General features: G+C 34.4%; 1 protein-coding gene across 3 annotated transcripts in view; it reads right to left on the bottom strand.

Annotated features, from left to right (window-relative positions):
• LOC115031487 (uncharacterized) overlaps positions 1 to 17,176 on the bottom strand; it is a 173,262-nt gene extending 156,086 nt beyond the window's left edge. For all 3 annotated transcript variants that reach the window (XM_085841682.1, XM_085841684.1, XM_085841683.1), the window contains exons 1-5: positions 16,676 to 17,176; positions 9,102 to 9,154; positions 5,999 to 6,072; positions 3,984 to 4,106; positions 2,803 to 2,905 (exon numbers count right to left, since the gene is read on the bottom strand). The gene's annotated coding sequence lies outside the window, so the exon portion shown is untranslated. The remainder of the gene's footprint in view (positions 1 to 2,802; positions 2,906 to 3,983; positions 4,107 to 5,998; positions 6,073 to 9,101; positions 9,155 to 16,675) is intronic.
• Between the last annotated feature and the right edge of the window lie 455 nt (positions 17,177 to 17,631).

The raw sequence follows: 17,631 nt of genomic DNA, 5'->3' as shown, positions 1-17,631 counted from the left end.
AAACAGAAAAATAATTACCAATAGAATCTTATATCTGGAATAAGATATTGCGTGGTTGGATACTGTTTTTTGTCTAAATGCAACAGTGTGTGAAAATGGATTTCTTAGGAAATCATTTGTGTAGAATAACATACAAAATGGATGAAAACAAAGATATAGAAAACTGTATTGACACGTAGTATAGGAACACCTAATGATTGTAAACACAAATATAGAAAAACACCTTAGCTAGTACTAAATCTAGCCTATTTATATGAGATGCTTCTTCACTGGTGCCAAGGATTTTTCTTGTCATGTTTGTCTAAGTGACTAACAACACTTGTAATTTTTGCCCTACAGGAATGGACATTTAATCCAATAAGAATTCTTATTCACTACATTAACTCCTCAAGCCATTATTACACTTTGTGTCACGTATTTATATTTAACTTCTACTTTGATACATGGAAATCCAAAAGAAGTGCTTGTGGATTTGAAGTTTAATTTTCTTTATCATAGTTAGTTATTCGTTCTGGGATTTTTGGTGCTAGCTCCCAGGGATGGGATTTTTGGGCTACTGCCATTTTTATTTTTCCAAGCCACATATGCAAATAAAATAATTTCCTCTGTATTAGGATTTTTGTTTAATGCCTGGAAGTCAACCAACAAATTTGATAACTACCTTTACTGATGAAGACATGTCAAGAGCCTTAGTAGCCAACAAATAATAGAGATATAAACCACTGTTATTGACATTCAAAATTCAAAAGAACTTCTAAAAGTTTCCGCTTTTATTCATCTATTTTTATTTTATTTATTTATTTATTTATTTATTTATTTATTTATTTATTTATTAGTCTTTAGCGACAGGTTTTCTATGTATAGCCCTGACTATCCTGGAACCTACTCTGTAGACCAGGCTGGCCTTGAACTCGGAAATCCACCTGCCTCTGCCTCCCAAGTGCTGGGATTAAAGATATGCGCCACCACTGCCTGGCTTTATCATTTGTTTATATTTTAGTATTTAAGGACAAAGACTATTTTAGCATTCCTGATAACTTTTTTAGGTTTCACTTCTGCATCATACCACATAAGTTACCAAGAATTCTACAGCAAACTCTGTCCTTTGTACCCTTTGTGAACTAGCATTTTAAGACAGAAAATGAGTCTTCAAATCTGAAGAATATTCAGAGATTGCCATCATGCTATCTATGTAAAAACAAACAAACGAGAACCTCGCTGTAAAGAGAGTATGAGCAGAACAATGACAAAAAAACCTGAGCCACTATCCTATAGTAGTATGGCAGAGACAATAAATTTGATGAATTACTTTATAATTCATCTTCATTCTTATCATTTTACAAAATATTATAATTAATCAGATTTTAACATTAAATATAAGCTAGAGCATGTGTAATTTTGATCTGTTATCAGTTTCCTTTCTACCTTTTAATAGTGTAAAAATGTAGTGAGTATAGGGCACTTATTAAATTAGGTATGTTAAATGTTCAGACATTATCTCTGAGTCATTACCCTTCCATTTCCTAGAGATTTCCTGCAGATCTCCCTCTCTTTACTCCATCAGTAATTGATGTGATTAATGTAGTTCCTTCTGCCTTCTTGGTTTGTATATAACATTTGCTTCTTAGTCATCTTCCCCATACACTATTACACTACTTCTAGGCTAGTTCATAAATTTTCATTTTCAATAAGTAAGTGAGAAAACATCATCCAACTTTATGGAATGTACTTTCTTTTTCTAAATATATTTTATTAGGTATTTTCCTCATTTACATTTCCAATGCTATCCCAAAAGTCCCCCATACCCTCCCCCGCAACTTCTCTACCCACCCTCTCCCACTTTTTGGCCGTGGCATTCCCCTGTACTGGGGCATATAAAGTTTGCATGTCCAATGGGCCTCTCTTTCCAGTGATGGGTGACTAGGCCATATTTTGATACATATGCAGATAGAGTCAAATGGCTATCTGTAGTGCATGCCATATGTCTATATGAGTGCTCCTTGGAAAATTTGTACTTGTGATAGTATGGAAAGCATTATAACTACCGTTGGTAGAGATCCACCTATTTCCTATATAGGTGCTACTATCCATATGATGAACAGAGTTATTTTAACATATATAATGGTTCATTATGGATGCATTCTATTAACATTTTTTCAGGCTTTAGATTCTCCAACTGCATCACAAGAACAGAGTTTGATGTTCAACATTTTATCTTTAGGAACTCAGATTCAACACAAATCTTTTCACAGTTGGCTTCAAGTGTCCAAGATAAATATTTTCCTCTGCTTACATTTTACTTAGATTCCACATATTGCAAAATGGTCTTAGATCTACCAAGCCATTTCCAAGTATATAAATATACTGTTCTATTAATAGGCTCAGCAAAAACATTGAATCTTAATCTATTCTACATAGGACAACACAAGAGACATAGGTGTCATATTGGTTCCCTAGATTATGATAATCATGTCATAATTGTTCATCAGGTCCTTTGTGTGCCTCTTTCAAAAATCAAAAATTTAGTCTTTTAGAGATTTTTTTCTTAGTCGAAGATCATTTGTTTTAATCCTATTAAGAACTTCTGTTTTTTTTTTTATTAAATTTCTTATGAAACCTGATCATAATGTCAACTTTTATTTACATAATACCTTTCTGATTCCCATTGCTATATGTCAACTAAGGTTATATGAGTCATGTATTGTTTTTTCCTAGGTCCACTTATAATTTAAACAAATAAAACAAGCAACTTAAACTAAAAAGAACCATCATCTCAATTTCTATTCTTTTTATCCAACTTACCAAATATGTTAGATGTAAATGCCAAAGGTGTAAGCCTACCATCTTTTTTTCTCACTCAACTCCAAATTTATTCCAGCAGTCTCTCTGGGATCGGTCTCCTTGCCTACAAACAGAATTATCATTATACAGAGAAGGAGATGTCTTGCCTTTTTAGATGTTCAGTGATTTTTCCCCTGATGTGTTATATCGAGTGCATGAGCTAAACATTTGCCCATAATTAAGGAATGCCAATGGATAACACATGGAAAGGCATTGCTGTCCTGCCCCAGTTGGCTCAAATAAGTGAAATATCTCAATGACAATTAAACTGACCATGCCCCAGCCACTGTTCACACCTAAATAGAATAAACCTGAATAGAGAAAAACAATTATGTAAAAATTTTCTGTTTAAAATCCACTCCCATATTCAATATTACTTAAGTTGTCAACAGCATTTCTCATATCAAATAATTCATCACTTTTTTTTTCTCAAACTCGTTCTAAGTTTTCTCATAACCTACCATCTATAAAACGTTCTAATATTTATTTTCCAGGGTGATTATTGTAAATAATGACTAAAACTCTACTATTTTGTGCCAAGAGCAAAGAATTATAATTTTTCTACTGATATTTTCTTCTAGAAGAAAAAAGTCTCCTGGTCACCATTGCAAATCATAGGTTATTGGCTACTTATTTAGGAGTGATACCCTTTTCCTAAATGCTGCAAAAGAAAATCTTTCCCTAGGTTGGAGCCAGCTTAGCATATGGTCCCAAGATCTCCAGAGGACTCTCCATGCCCCAGGCACCCTAGCATGCCTAGGATCTCAGGATCACTGGTGAGTGAAAAGCAACATCTGTTCCAAAACAGTCCTGAGGGCCTGTGCCAACAGGAGCAGGGACACAGGAAACCCACCTGACCAGCAGCTCTGGTTCCTTCCAGTGGGCCACCTTGGGCACGAAATCTGTGGATGGTTCCAAGGTCCCCAGAGGACTCTCCACCCCCCAGGTTTCCTAGAACACCCAGTATCTTACAATAACTGGTGAGTAGAACACAACATCTGTTTAAAAAAAAAAAGGAAGTGCCTGGGTCTAGCAGGAGCAAGGACACAGGATCCCCTCCTGACCAGCAGCTCAGGATCCTTCTGATTGGCACTGGTCTAACTTGGTTTAAAACACAGCCCCATGGACCACAGAAGAGGTACCTGTTCCAGATGCTGTACCACACCTAGGCCTTAGGATTCTAGGATCCCTGGAAGTTGGTCACAGCAGGATGCCAGGGTTTCAGAGGAAGCTTAGTCTGTCTTTTTATTGGAGAACTGAGTCCACTGATATTAAGAGATATCAAAGATAAGTTATTGTTGCATCCAGTTATTTTTCTTGTTAGAGTTGGAATTCTGTTCATGTGGCTATCTTCTTTAGGTTTGTTGAAAGATTATTTCTTGCTTTTTTTCAAGCTTAGTTTCCCTCTTTGTGTTGGATTTTTCCCTTTATTTTCGATTGAAGGGCTGGATTTGTGGAAAGATATTGTGTAAATTTGGTTTTGTCATGGAATACCTTGGTTTCTCCATCTATGGCAATTGAAATTTTTGCTGGGTATAGTAGCTTGGGCTGGCATTTGTGTTCTCTTAGGATCTGTATGACAGACTCTGAGACATTGAACCATTTCTGCAGTTCAGAGTCCTGGAAGAACACAAAGCTAAATACAGATAATGCCTATTCAGTGGACATAAATCAGACACATAAAGCATCTTTTATACACACATTAGTCTCTGAGCTGCTATTATCATCTTAAGTATATTATATGGGCTGTTTTCTCATAGAATCCTTGTTCACACTAGTTTCTACATGTTTTCTTCCATCTTTTATGAGGAGTTCCTCTTGCTCTGCCTATTTTGGGGGATTTTTTTTTCTTTTTCCTAATATGTTACCTAGTGCAGGTGTAATATGAGAGATTGTGCCCTTATATCACTTCTAATTTGTTCTACCAGGTGCAATTTAGGCTTTTTTTTCCTGAAGTGAAATGGAAGATGAGTGGATATGGGGGACAGAGACTTTTGGGGAATGTGACAAGGAAGGTGAAGTGAATATGGGAGTAAGTATTCCAGATTATACATTTTTATCTAATTCACAAAACTGAAAGCAAACAAACATATAATGAGTTGATAGTTTTATAGTTGATAGTTTTTACATATATATATATATATATATATATAGTAAAAAGAATATATATATATTAAAAAAGAATATATATATATATATATATATATATATATATATATATAGTTAGTTAGTTAGTTAGTTAGTTAGTTAGTTAGTTAGTGGAATTCCTTACTTTTATATGTTAAAATAACTATAAATCAAGGAAGAAAACCAAGCAGCTAGCATAAAGAAATTATTTTCAATGCCATTTAGGCTTTACAAATAATGGAATAGAAGGAGTTCTATTCCATACATATATATATATGTTTGTATAAGAATAAATGAGATATACAATTTCAAGCCCCCAACTATGTAGGCTGATTTGTTTTTGTTTTCTTTGCTATTTCTAGGGATTATGTAGGATCTAATTTGGGACTACTCTAAACATTTACATGATTTAGCAGTCTTGGTGCCATAGTCACAAAGTTAAGAAAACTGTTCTCTCCTTTAGGTGAAGTAAAAATATTTTCCACTAATACTCATTATTTTAGTTCTGCATTGATGACTCAAGTCTTTAGATATTTAATCAAACTTTCTTCAATTAGTCACATGCTTAGGTTTTTTTGTTTGTTTGTTTGTTTGTTTTTGTTTTTTCTCTTTTCTTTTTCTTTTTTTTTTTTTCTGGACAGGGTTTTTCTGTATAGCCCTGGCTGTACTGGAACTCACTTTGTAGACCAGGCTGACCTCGAACTCAGAAATCAACCTGCCTCTGTCTCAGAGTGCTGGGATTAAAGGCAAGTGCCACCATGCCCTGCATGCTTAGCTATTTATTAACATTTTCTTCCCAGTGTCTTTACTAAGACCAGAAGCTTCTTTGCATATACAATCAGGAAGAAAGGGAGCTGAAGAGGAGAAAGGACAGATATTTAGATGGGAATCTACGAGGTTATAACAATCAACTGCCGGAAAGTCCAGCCAAACAACCCCTGTTCCTGTTCTATATGGATCCTTTAGTGTTGCTACATTTTATCCCATATGTTGACCCCAGGAAATTAAAGACACAGTTTCCTAATCATACCTGTTGTGTTACATCTTTGCTGAAGAGTATCCATGCCTCTCTTCCTGAGGACTCTTTGGACACACAATAGCTTCCTGAAGTGTGAACAGAATGAGAATGAGGTGATAGTGGCCTGTCACTGGAAGATTAATTTTCAAAGAATGACAAGTAAATTAGGTGGCTAATTTCCTCTCGCATGAAGTTTGAAATACTAATTTTTTACAACAGAAAGGCAATTGATTTTCTAATACTCTAATTACTTCTCTGACTCCATAGGGAAAAAATGGATAGACAAGTAACAGAGTAAAACCATAAAAACTAATATTTTCCATAGTGCAATAACAATTTGTCCATTACTATATATCACAGATTGGAAAAGCTGAATCTCTGAGAGCCTTGTTGGCACTAGAATAATTACAAATAAGACTATCAGTGTTATTTTCTTTGTTCTAAGAAGATCTCATGCAACAAATATGATCATAAGGTATGAAAATCCTAAAACTGAAAGAGGTGATACTGTCAGTAGGCCAGGAAAGAACTTTCCCTGCCTTTGAAAATATCACATCTCTAAGGAAGCTCTTATCGTGGCATTTGAGAGTCAAAGTTTACTAGAATGTCACAGCACATATCAAAACACAAACAGGAGATATATTGGGAAGATAAAGATGCAGAAGGATGGCTGCCCCTGTTCAGGCTAGAACCATCAGAGACCTGAGCATAAAACAAGGATTATATAAGGAATTTTTGAGGGGCAGAGCTTTCTGGATATTTTCAGAATGGTGCTTAGTGGATTTTAAGGCATAAACTTAGTTTTTTTTCCACTATAATGCTGTGTAGATAAGGTAGGTCAAGTGATCTGTGTGAGGAACATAGTGATTGGAGATAATAGGGGTCAGAGAGTGGACACCTGTGTTCCCCACACAGTTAACAATTTGTCATTTTTGTATATTATTAAAAAAAACTTTAAGGGGGAGAGAATGGGGTGATTGCTAGCAATTAATTACTTCCTGCTAAATTCTCCTCTGAACCCTCTTGTGTCAAGCCCTCACATTTATTTTGAGGGAAAGACCAACAGGATGGCTTCCTGTGCTCAGCCTAGAGGAAGCAAGAACTTACTAGAATAGAAGATCTCTTTCATATTAAGCTCTTGAGGGGCAGAGATTTTCTGGAAATTTCAGCATTTCAAGTTCAGAGCTTGTTCTTTTACTTAGTAGGGCAACAAGCTGGATTCAGCTGTTAATGCAATTAAAGTGTTCTGCAGATGCAACTTGGTGGATGGGATTCATCAGAGACAGGACCTGTTCATTGGTGTGTCTCGATGAACTTAGAGCTATAGCAAATCTTCACAATGGTCTCCCTTAGAAAATCCTTGTTCTTGTTCAGAAATTGATTCTGAAATTGAATCATGTATGTTGAAAATGACACAGTATTCCAAGACTCACACACAAAAAAACCTGCTATATATTAAGCAGAATTATTGGTTTCAGACAAACACACCCATTTCTTGCATAGGAGACAGGGTTTAGTAACGCAGAACTATAATCCTGTGAATCAAACAAACTATTTCTGCTTCTAATTTTCTCTGACTCCTGTAGATTTTGGAAATAGTCTTCCTTCTCTTGAGCTACTCAAAGGTAAGCTTTGATTATAGCAGAACCAGTTGAGACATAAATTATACAAAGGAGCCTGACATGTAAAAACTCTCACTACCGACTGGTATTGTATTTGATTAGAGGAGATTTTGCATCCATAAGTGAATGGATTATACACCACTCAGTAAAGAGCTTTCAGATAGAAAGAGAAAGCAAAATACTGGTGTTCCAGATCTGAAATACTGATTCATCTACTGCTCCCTCAGCCTGAGAATATACAAAGTGGAAGAGCAGGAAAACTGCTATTTATTATGACCTCTCTGCTCAATTAGCAGCGGAGCAAAAACTGTCGAGGGTGCCTGATTACTGATCCTGTATCTGGAATCTAAAAATGAGTAGATTCTGGGTATCTCTAGGAATACCTTAATTTCCATCTGCCAATTTTTGATTGTGACTCTGGGTACCCAAATGAAACTTGCTTTTGATTAATCATGATATGATTGAGTCAGTTTTCACAATTTCAATGATTATAATTACAAATAATACCAATATATAACACATTTATCTCTATTATCATATCCTCCAAAAAGCATCTTGGAGCCTAAAACAAAATGTTTGGTCCATTCCCTTTGCAGGAAATATATCCAATTAAATCAGAATATCCATGAGTGATATAATGATAAAGAAATAATATACAATATTTATTTTAGAAAGGAAAAAATATATGTATATATATATACACACATATATATACACACATATATATACACATACATACACACATGTGCACATTCTCAACAATTTTTTCGTTGTGCATTAATTTTGCTCTTGCATACATGTGTGCATTCTTGTGAAAACTTATGATATTACCTACTAGTAACAGTCAGTCGTGATAAAATAATTGATGCTATATCATTATTTGAATAGTTCGTGTTTGAAAAAATTATATCAAGTTCCCTATCCTTGAATATCTATCCCCACAACACCAGTACCAAAATTCCACCTAACTTCTTATACTATCTCACATTTTAATAACAGCAATTTAATTAAGGCATCTGTGAGTACAAGGATATGAGACGTTCTATATCCACATATTTTGGAGTACTATGCCTTTACTTGGATGTATTCATCAATCTTTTTCCCCCGTGATGGATATAGGAAGTCCAAAGATTATAGCAGTAAACATAGGGCCAGGAGAGATTCAAAACTAACAGAAATACTAGTACTAAGATATAAAATTCGACACAAAGTACCATCCTTAATCAAGACACTATTTGTAATTGATACCTGCTGTACAGAAGGCCTAAAGTCAATTTTTTCCAATGGAGCATTACTGGTTATATCAAACACATTCCAGGGCATGCCCCAAAGACTGGAACACTGAAAACAGATCCATTTTGTTTCATTGTTCTTTTGTGGGTATTTGGTACATTTTATTTTTTACTTTTTTGACTTTCTATGTAATTAATTTGGCATTTTTTGTTGTTTTGTTTTTATTGTTGGGATGGTGAGACAGACACAGAGATTATTACCTTGTACACAACCAAAGGTGGATGAAATTTTATTGGCAGGGAGAGAGGAATATCTGGGAGTAGGTGGAAAAATGGAAAGGCATTAGTTAAAGCATATTGTGTGGAAAACATCAAGTAATTAAAACACGAAGTTATATACTAACAAATACAATCCAAACCATCAAGCAGATATAAACATTTTATACTATTATACTGTAAGTGTAAATATGTAGGAATAGCTTAACACATATAAAGCGCTCATTTAAAATACTGCATTAATACAAATAATGACAAAGGACTACATGATCATTTCAATGTTCAGTAGAAGTTAATTAATATCTTTGAAAATAACTAGCCACTTTCATGATTTGAAAAATAATTAAAATAATATTTACAAAAATGAAATTACATACACATAAGTAGAATACTAACATATACAGATAATATATACCTCTTTATATCTGCCCTTTTAAAATCATATGTTACACATTGTAGCCACTTCCATTGAACATTGTCCCAGAAGTTGTATTCAGGGCAGTTATTAGGTAAAGTAAATTAAAGACTTTTGTTTTCTTTTTTTATATATCACGTAATATACAAGCTTCATAAAGCATACTCTGACAGAATTTAGAGACTAGAAAAAAGTAACTGATATGGGAATAGGGACAGAATCAAGTGGGGAATGAGAAAAGAGAGTTGCATGTGAAAAACAAAATGGAGAAATGGCTATGGTAAGGAGACTGGATTTTGGAAAGAAGTCAAGTAGGAAAGAAAAAAGAAACCTGGCACTTGAGGAGTACTGGTGAGGTAGTAAGGAAACATAATACAATTAAAATGTTATAAATTATATATATATATATATATATATATATATGTATATGCGTGTGTGTGTGTATACACACATATACATACATATATGTGTGTGTGTGTGTGTGTGTTTGTCTGTGTGTATATAAAAGAAATCATAAAATAATTTGTCTCAATTGGGCATCACTTGTCACCCTACAAAGCTCCCATTTCTGGAACTGGTTTATATTTAATTGAGTTATGGGCAAAACAGGCTGTTATAAATAGAACAGAAATTTCCAAACAACCCAAATTGTTGTTAAAATTATTGGGTCTTCTTCCCAAGTTGACATCACATTCCCATGTTGATGAAGATGCTTAGAAATTTTATTAAAGTGAACATGTCAAGTCAGTGCTCACATCGTCCTTAAACTGCTATATTCCAGTGTTATGGATAGCCCTGGGGCTAATTATATTTGATGTTAATTCCATTCTTTTGAGAGTGGCTGAGTGGCTGAAATCAGGACTCAGGTGATTTCCTGTAAACCTGCTTCCTACCTTAATTTGTAAAATAAAGGAGAGCTGATGATTGGGCACATAAAAGGGAAGGTGGAGCAGAAGGTGAGGGAGAGCAGAGAAGGACAAAATGGAAGAGGGAGAGGATGCAGATGAGGTGGAAGAAGAAGAAGAAGAAGAAGAAGAAGAAGAAGAAGAAGAAGAAGAAGAAGAAGAAGAAGAAGAAGAAGAAGAAGAAGAAGAAGAAGAAGAAGAAGAAGAAGAAGAAATGTTGAGCAGAAGCACATGGCCTGGAGAAACCGCAAGTTTTAAGGGGTCTCATAGATGTGGAAGATGGTAGTGTAGTGGTAGATCTGCCAAACCTTGGCACACAGCATGTAATCATATTAACTGTATTGTGCTTTCATTGCAGGGGCATACTTGGGTTGGAGTAATTTACTGCAACATTCCAGGGGTTTTCAGAATGTACTGGATCCTTTCCACAAATACTATAGCTTCCACATAAGGGATTTTATGGGATCTTTCAGTGTACAATTAAGTGGGTCTCTGATTACTGTGTTTTGCCTTGGGTTCAGGTCTCTCTGTTGATTTTCCTTGCCCTAACGTCATTATCAGAATTATAGTATTTATTTTTAACTTAATCTTTCATTGGTTACTGCCTGATCAAATGATTTATGTTCCTGAATGAAATACAGGCAGCTTTAGCAGCACAATAGCTGAGCAACTGCCTAACCTCTTTGCTTTTAGAATCTACCTCCACATATAACTCTGAGTTGGTACTTACTAATTTCTTTCTTCTGTTTCTGTTGTTCTTGGTGTAATTGAGCAGCCCTCCAGGCCAAGTTATCCATGCTTCTTTACATGATGGCACTGATGTTCTCTCCTGCACACTCCTCAGACATTGCATCTCTCTCTCCTTCATCTTCATTATGGTTCCAAACATGGGAACCTTAAATCCTACAGTGTTCTCTCCTCCCCTACTCTTACCTCCTACAACCTTTATTTCCAATCAGAATTAACTGGTGGCATGATCCCAGAAGCTTCTTGCATATCCCTTCCTTGAAACAAGTTGTGTGGACCCAATTAACTAAAAATACAGTTACATTGAGACAAGGCGTACCTCCAAGGCAATATAGATTAGTCTCTTTATACTATAGGTAACTTTTGCTTTATTTTATTATATTTAATATCCTTATATCTTTAAAAATGAATGAATGGATGGAAAATTATATATATATATATATATATATATATATATATATATATATATATATATATATATATATATGAAAATGTGGGTACTAGATTAAAGGTTAACAACAGAGCTCTCACATATAGCCACTCAGTGACATCGAATTTAGTTTTCCATAAATAGTGAAAAAAGTTAAATCAAGTAGCACCAGCCTCAGGTTCAATGGAAATTCATCAACGAATAATTGGACTCCAGAGTTTTCTCACGTTTTCAGTGTACTTTTACATTGTTATTGTTTGGAGATTTTTTTGTTCCTTTTTGTTATGTTTCTTATTGTTTGTTTGTTTGTTTTTGATTGTTTATTTTGATTGTGGCTTCCTTTTCTGATTTTGAAGGGATTGTTTTCATTTGTATTTTTGTATTTTTTTTTTTTTGCCAAAGTGCTTAAAGTAGTGTGTAAAACAGGAGAGGATCTGAAAAACTTGGAGAGGTGTTATAATATAATTGAATAATTGATTAAAATATTGATTTAAATAATGAAAAATAAAATAACAAAAATATTTCAGTGTTAAAATATCTTTTGTAATTTAAAAACATGGCTAGTAATAAAAATATGATTAGATCTAAATGTGATGTAACAAACCTGTAGTATGTGAGAAAATATATAATTTTGATTTAATATTACAGAAGCAAACATAATTAAAATACAGTAATGAAGAGTTTTTTACAATACCACTAGCTAAGAGTGGTGATCTGCATATGTATTTATCTTCTCATGAAGCTGAGAGGACACATGGGTTCAGTAATGAACTTGAAGTCTCAGATGACAGCACAGTGAGACGCTGTATCAGACATATATAATATGCATTTAGCCAACACTGAGGTAAATGTAACATATGCATACTTTAAACTACAAATAAAATTATATATAGATAAATATTCCATAATCAAACTTAAAGTAAGTGCTGAGAGCGTTTGTAAAGAATGGTGTAGTTTAAAAAAATGTTCAACATCCTTAGTCACTAGGAAAATGCAAATCAAAAGGACACTAAAATTCAATCTTATACTGATCAAAATGCCCAAAATCAAAATTTCATGTGATAGCACATATTGGTAAAGACATATAGTAAGGAGAATATTCCTCCATTTATAGTGAGAGGCAAACTTTTACAACAACTTTGGAAATCAATTTTCAATTCCCTCAGGAAAATGGGACTAGGTCTACTGAAGACCCAGGTATACCACTTCTGGGCATATACACAAAAGATGCCACATTATACCACAGGAACTCTTGTCACCTACATTCTTACCACCTTTTTTCATAATAGAAAGAAACTGGAAATAAACTAATTGTCCCTTAATAGAAAAAATTGAATAAAGAAAATATGGTACATCTATACATTGGAACACTATTCTAATCTATTAAAAACAAAGACATCATGAATTTTGCAGGGACATGGATAGAATTGAGAATAAGGGTGTGAGTGGGTTAACCAAGAATGATATGTACACATTTATGAGTAGTCCTTAGCCATAAAATGCAGGAGGAATATGGTATAATCCACAGAACCAACAAAACTGGACAATAAGGAAGTCCAAAGCCAGGATGCACAAAATCTCACTCATAACTAGATATTCATCTGAGGTGGATAGAGAGACAGAACAGAATAGATTAGGAGGTGACAAGAAAACTATCGATGGTGATCATGTTTGGGATGAGGGGAGGTAAGAGAGGACTGGGAATAAGAATAGAAATAGGTGGAGGGGCATCTGATGACTAGATGGAAACATAGATTAGGAGAGGATACAGGTATTGTGGGAGGGTGACTTTAGATGAGAATCCTATCAGAGGGGTGTAAAGAGACTGAATTGACCACCTCCTATAGCAAAACAAGGCTTCTAGAGAATAGAATTGCAACAATTCACCTAAAAAGCATTCAACACAATATTTGTCATGCCTACAAATGTGCCAGGATGAAGATGGAGCAGAGAGTGTTGGAAGAGCCATCTGATGACTTCCCCAACTTGAGACCAATGCCATGTGAAAAGGACATCCTGACATTGCTACTGATACTCTGCTGTGCTGGCAGACAGAAAACTAACATAATTGTTTTATGAGAGGCTTCAACTACCTACTGATGGAAACTGACATATAAACCCAGAGTCAAACAACAGGTGAAGAATCCACAGAGTCTTGTGGAAGAGTGGGAGTTAAAAGTGAGCAATATACAGGTATAAAGGACACCACATGTAGACCCATAGAGTTAACAAACATGGGACCCTGTATACTCAGACCCTGGGCTACTAATTGGGGATTATGCAGGACCTGGACCAGAATCCTTATGCATTTGTTGAAAATGTGTGTTTAGTCTTCATGTGGATCGTCTATGAAATGGAATGGGGGCTGTGTTGTTCTTTTTTCCCTACCATTGGATTTCTACCCGCTACATGAACAATTTGGTTGTGCATCATTGGGAGAAGATGTTCCTAGACCAACAGGACTAGATGACTCATGGTGGGGTGATAGCCAAAGATGACTCTGATTTTCTTAAACAAATATGTGGGTGGTGGTAGGGAGTAATTTCTAAGTGTGGGAATAAGAAAGAAGAGGAATGGAGCCGTTATCACTTTTTAAAGTGAATAATAAAATAAAAATTAAATAAAGAATAATATACAGTTCTTCCAAGAAAGATACCATATGACACTTGAAAGAACAGGAGGATGCCTTAATCCATATGAAAATGAACTAGTAAATGAAGTATTTTCATATACATTATGAATAAATATAATAAAATTGTAAACAAAAACTTAGCAATTTCATTACATATAGGAAACAATATCTGAAATATTAACAAAAGTATCACATTCAAATCTTTCTCATTTAATTTTATTTTAGTTCTATGCAAAAGTTTGTTATGCTAACAGCATTAGATTTTTCCAATTATTTTTTCTGATATCTGTGTCAACAGTTAAAACTGTATGGTTTTTAATGGAGTTAGAAGTGTATGTAATGTTTTGATGATGGGGGTTTTGTATTGATCACCCATATAAATCACTCTACTATTAAAATAGGAAATCAGTTTAATTTCATATCCTAACCTCATTCATATACCAGAAACTAGGTTATAATCCAGTTGTATAAAAACAAGTTTTCAGTACTAACAGAACTAATTTGAAATAGCATTTTACTTGAATCTTTTAAAGGCTTTCATTATGAAATCTCTGGATGCAGAAGAAATTGTTAACAGAACAATTTCAAATAATTTAATAATGACCACAAACACATTTTTAAAACTACTAAAATTGACTTTAAATGTTCTAATTAATTGATTAGAATTTTAGTATTGTGACTAAGCTCCAAATTCAAAAATCTATTTAGACTATACTAATCCAAAGAACAGGTAATTTACAGTTGGGTCTCTGGCTAAACATTTTAAAATTCATAAGAAAATCCATGATAGTCAATTTTGAAAGAATATCCTGAAATCACAATTGAATGAAGATCTTGATATACACATTCTTTATTTGTAATAATTATAACTATGATATTCTCTACCCTTATATATTTAGATATATACTTCAATGTAATAAAATTTACTCCTCAAAATCCTGCAAATAAGCCGAGGGTAGTGGTCTGTGTCTTATAAATACTAACAAAAAGAGGGTTAAAATTGTGTGTATCTGTCTGAGTTTGAAGCCAACTCAACCTACTTATATGAGTGCTATGTCCTAGGCAACATAATAGTACTTTTCAAAAACATATTCTAATTCCATATCATGTGTGTGGAAGTATACATACATGTACTTGTTCCTTTTTTGTAGACGTGAGGTGTGTACACAGGTATGTAGTTGAAAGAGGTCAAGATTTCATATCTTTTCATTCAATTTCCTCCATATATTTTGAGACAGTATATCATTAAACTTAGATCACTATAATCTGAGATAAGTAATCTTAATTGACTAGCTAGCCCAAGCTGGGGTTACATATAAACAATGTCATGTCAATTTTTGTTGAGTTATACAAATGAAGGTTCAAAGGACCCAACACTAGTCTTTATGCTCAAATGCATGCATATTATAGAATAAATAAACTCCAATATTTTGTGATCTTATATAATTTAAAATATAAAAGTTACTAAGAAAATTAAGTCAATAATATCAGATCTTAGATGATGATAACCTCTGTATAGATATAGTATGTATAAATAAATTTGTATATAATTCTTCATATATATACATATATATGAATAAATTAGTACCCTATTTTTATGAAATGTAAACATATGTCACAACTACATGAATAAGTCTTTTGATTACAAAGATTACATATATGTAAATAAACTCATACATATATATGTATGTAATGTATACAATATATATATGTATTGAAGTGAATAAAAATGTAAATTCATTTTCCTGCTCAGATAATAAAATAATTAATTCAAAATGGTTCCCATAAAATGATGCTAAACTTAGAAAAAATTAAATTCCAAAATATCCTGTAAGCAACATTTTCTTGTCTTAAGTAAAATAATAACTTGTAATATATTTAGCCACAGAAGTAGTGATTGAAAATATATTCCAATTCGCATAATTAAATAAATTTGAAATAGTTATTATACATTAAAAATGTTAGTATGGGCCAAAAAAAAAAAAGCTCACGATTTTTGACAATGTTTACATAAGAGAGGTAGGGCATGGGGAAGAAATCCTGAACACAGGAGTGGTTAGCTTTCATACATCCCACAGGAGATGTGCTACACTTAGAACCTTGGCTTTTCCTCAGTTTTTCTATGCTGTTTCAGTTTTATTCATTCTCTCTCTCTCTCTCTCTCTCTCTCTCTCTCTCTCTCTCTCTCTCTCCCTCTGTCTTATGCATATTACTTCCACTGAGTACATGCACTCAATCCAATAACTACTACAGTCATGATAGTCAAAATAACCTACTAATTTTAACACAAATAGAAAATTTTGAGCTTGCTGTTACTAAGTGTAGACATCTGAAACAATAAAATAACAGATTTTAAAAGCATACAAATACCATGCTAGGTATATGTCATGCAAACCTACTGTAAATGTTAAAAAAAAAAAAGTGTCTTACCTACATGAGTAATTCTTTGAGTACAAATTTCTCCAAAGAAGCTATGCAAAAATAAAATAGAAAATAAAAATAAAAAAACAGATCAACATGTTAAGCCTTATGAAACCACAAATCTAAACAGTCTTAACATAGACTGTATGACTCTAACAGCCGTACTTCTAAGTGGAGAAGCAAATTTTTGAAACAATTTTCAAAAACAGCAACTGATTTAAGAAGGTACATTAGCATTTTAATTTACTATATATACTGTATGTGGTGTTTGTATGACTTTGAAGGCTTTCAATTATTTTATTAGAATTTCATGTTTGAGTATTATATTTACCAACATTTCTACCACATCAAACTCTTCCCGTAAATGTAGACACAATCACTCATTATTTCTTCTCCTCCTTCTTCTGGTGTTTCTGGTCTTCCTGTTCCTCTTGCTCTTCTTACTCTTCCTGCTCCTCCTGCTCCTCCTGTTGTTTCTCCTCCTACGCTGCTGCTGCTGCTGCTCCTGCTGCTGCTGCTGCTGCAGTTGCTGGCACTGCTGGCACTGCTGCTGCTGCTGCTGCTGCTGCTGCTGCTGCTGCTGCTGCTGGCACTGCTGCTGCTGCTGCTGCTGCTGCTGCTGCTGCTGGCACTGCTGCTGCTGCTCCTGCTGCCGCTGCCGTCTCTGCTGCTGCTGCCCCTGCTGGCCCTGCTGCCCCTGCTGGCCCTGCTGCCCCTGCTGCTGCTGCTCCTGCTGCTGCCGCAGCCGCTGCTGTTCTTGTTGCTGCTCCTGTCGTTCCTGCTGCTGCTGCCGCCGCCGTTGTTGTTGTTGCAGGCGCTTCCTCCTCCTCTGTAATTTAAATGTGAAATATAGTTAATAGGAATATCAGATTCTAAAACATCAAATATTTCACCATGCAACCATCACTTGTTTCTCTGCTCAGGATTCCAGATGGAGATCTATGAGCATTCCTAAAAAATCAGAA

Source organism: Mus caroli, unplaced genomic scaffold, assembly GCF_978045245.1.
Source record: "Mus caroli unplaced genomic scaffold, Mus_caroli_1 scaffold_8, whole genome shotgun sequence".
Taxonomy (NCBI): domain Eukaryota; kingdom Metazoa; phylum Chordata; class Mammalia; order Rodentia; family Muridae; genus Mus; species Mus caroli.
This window is presented reverse-complemented; position numbering and strand designations above follow the sequence as displayed.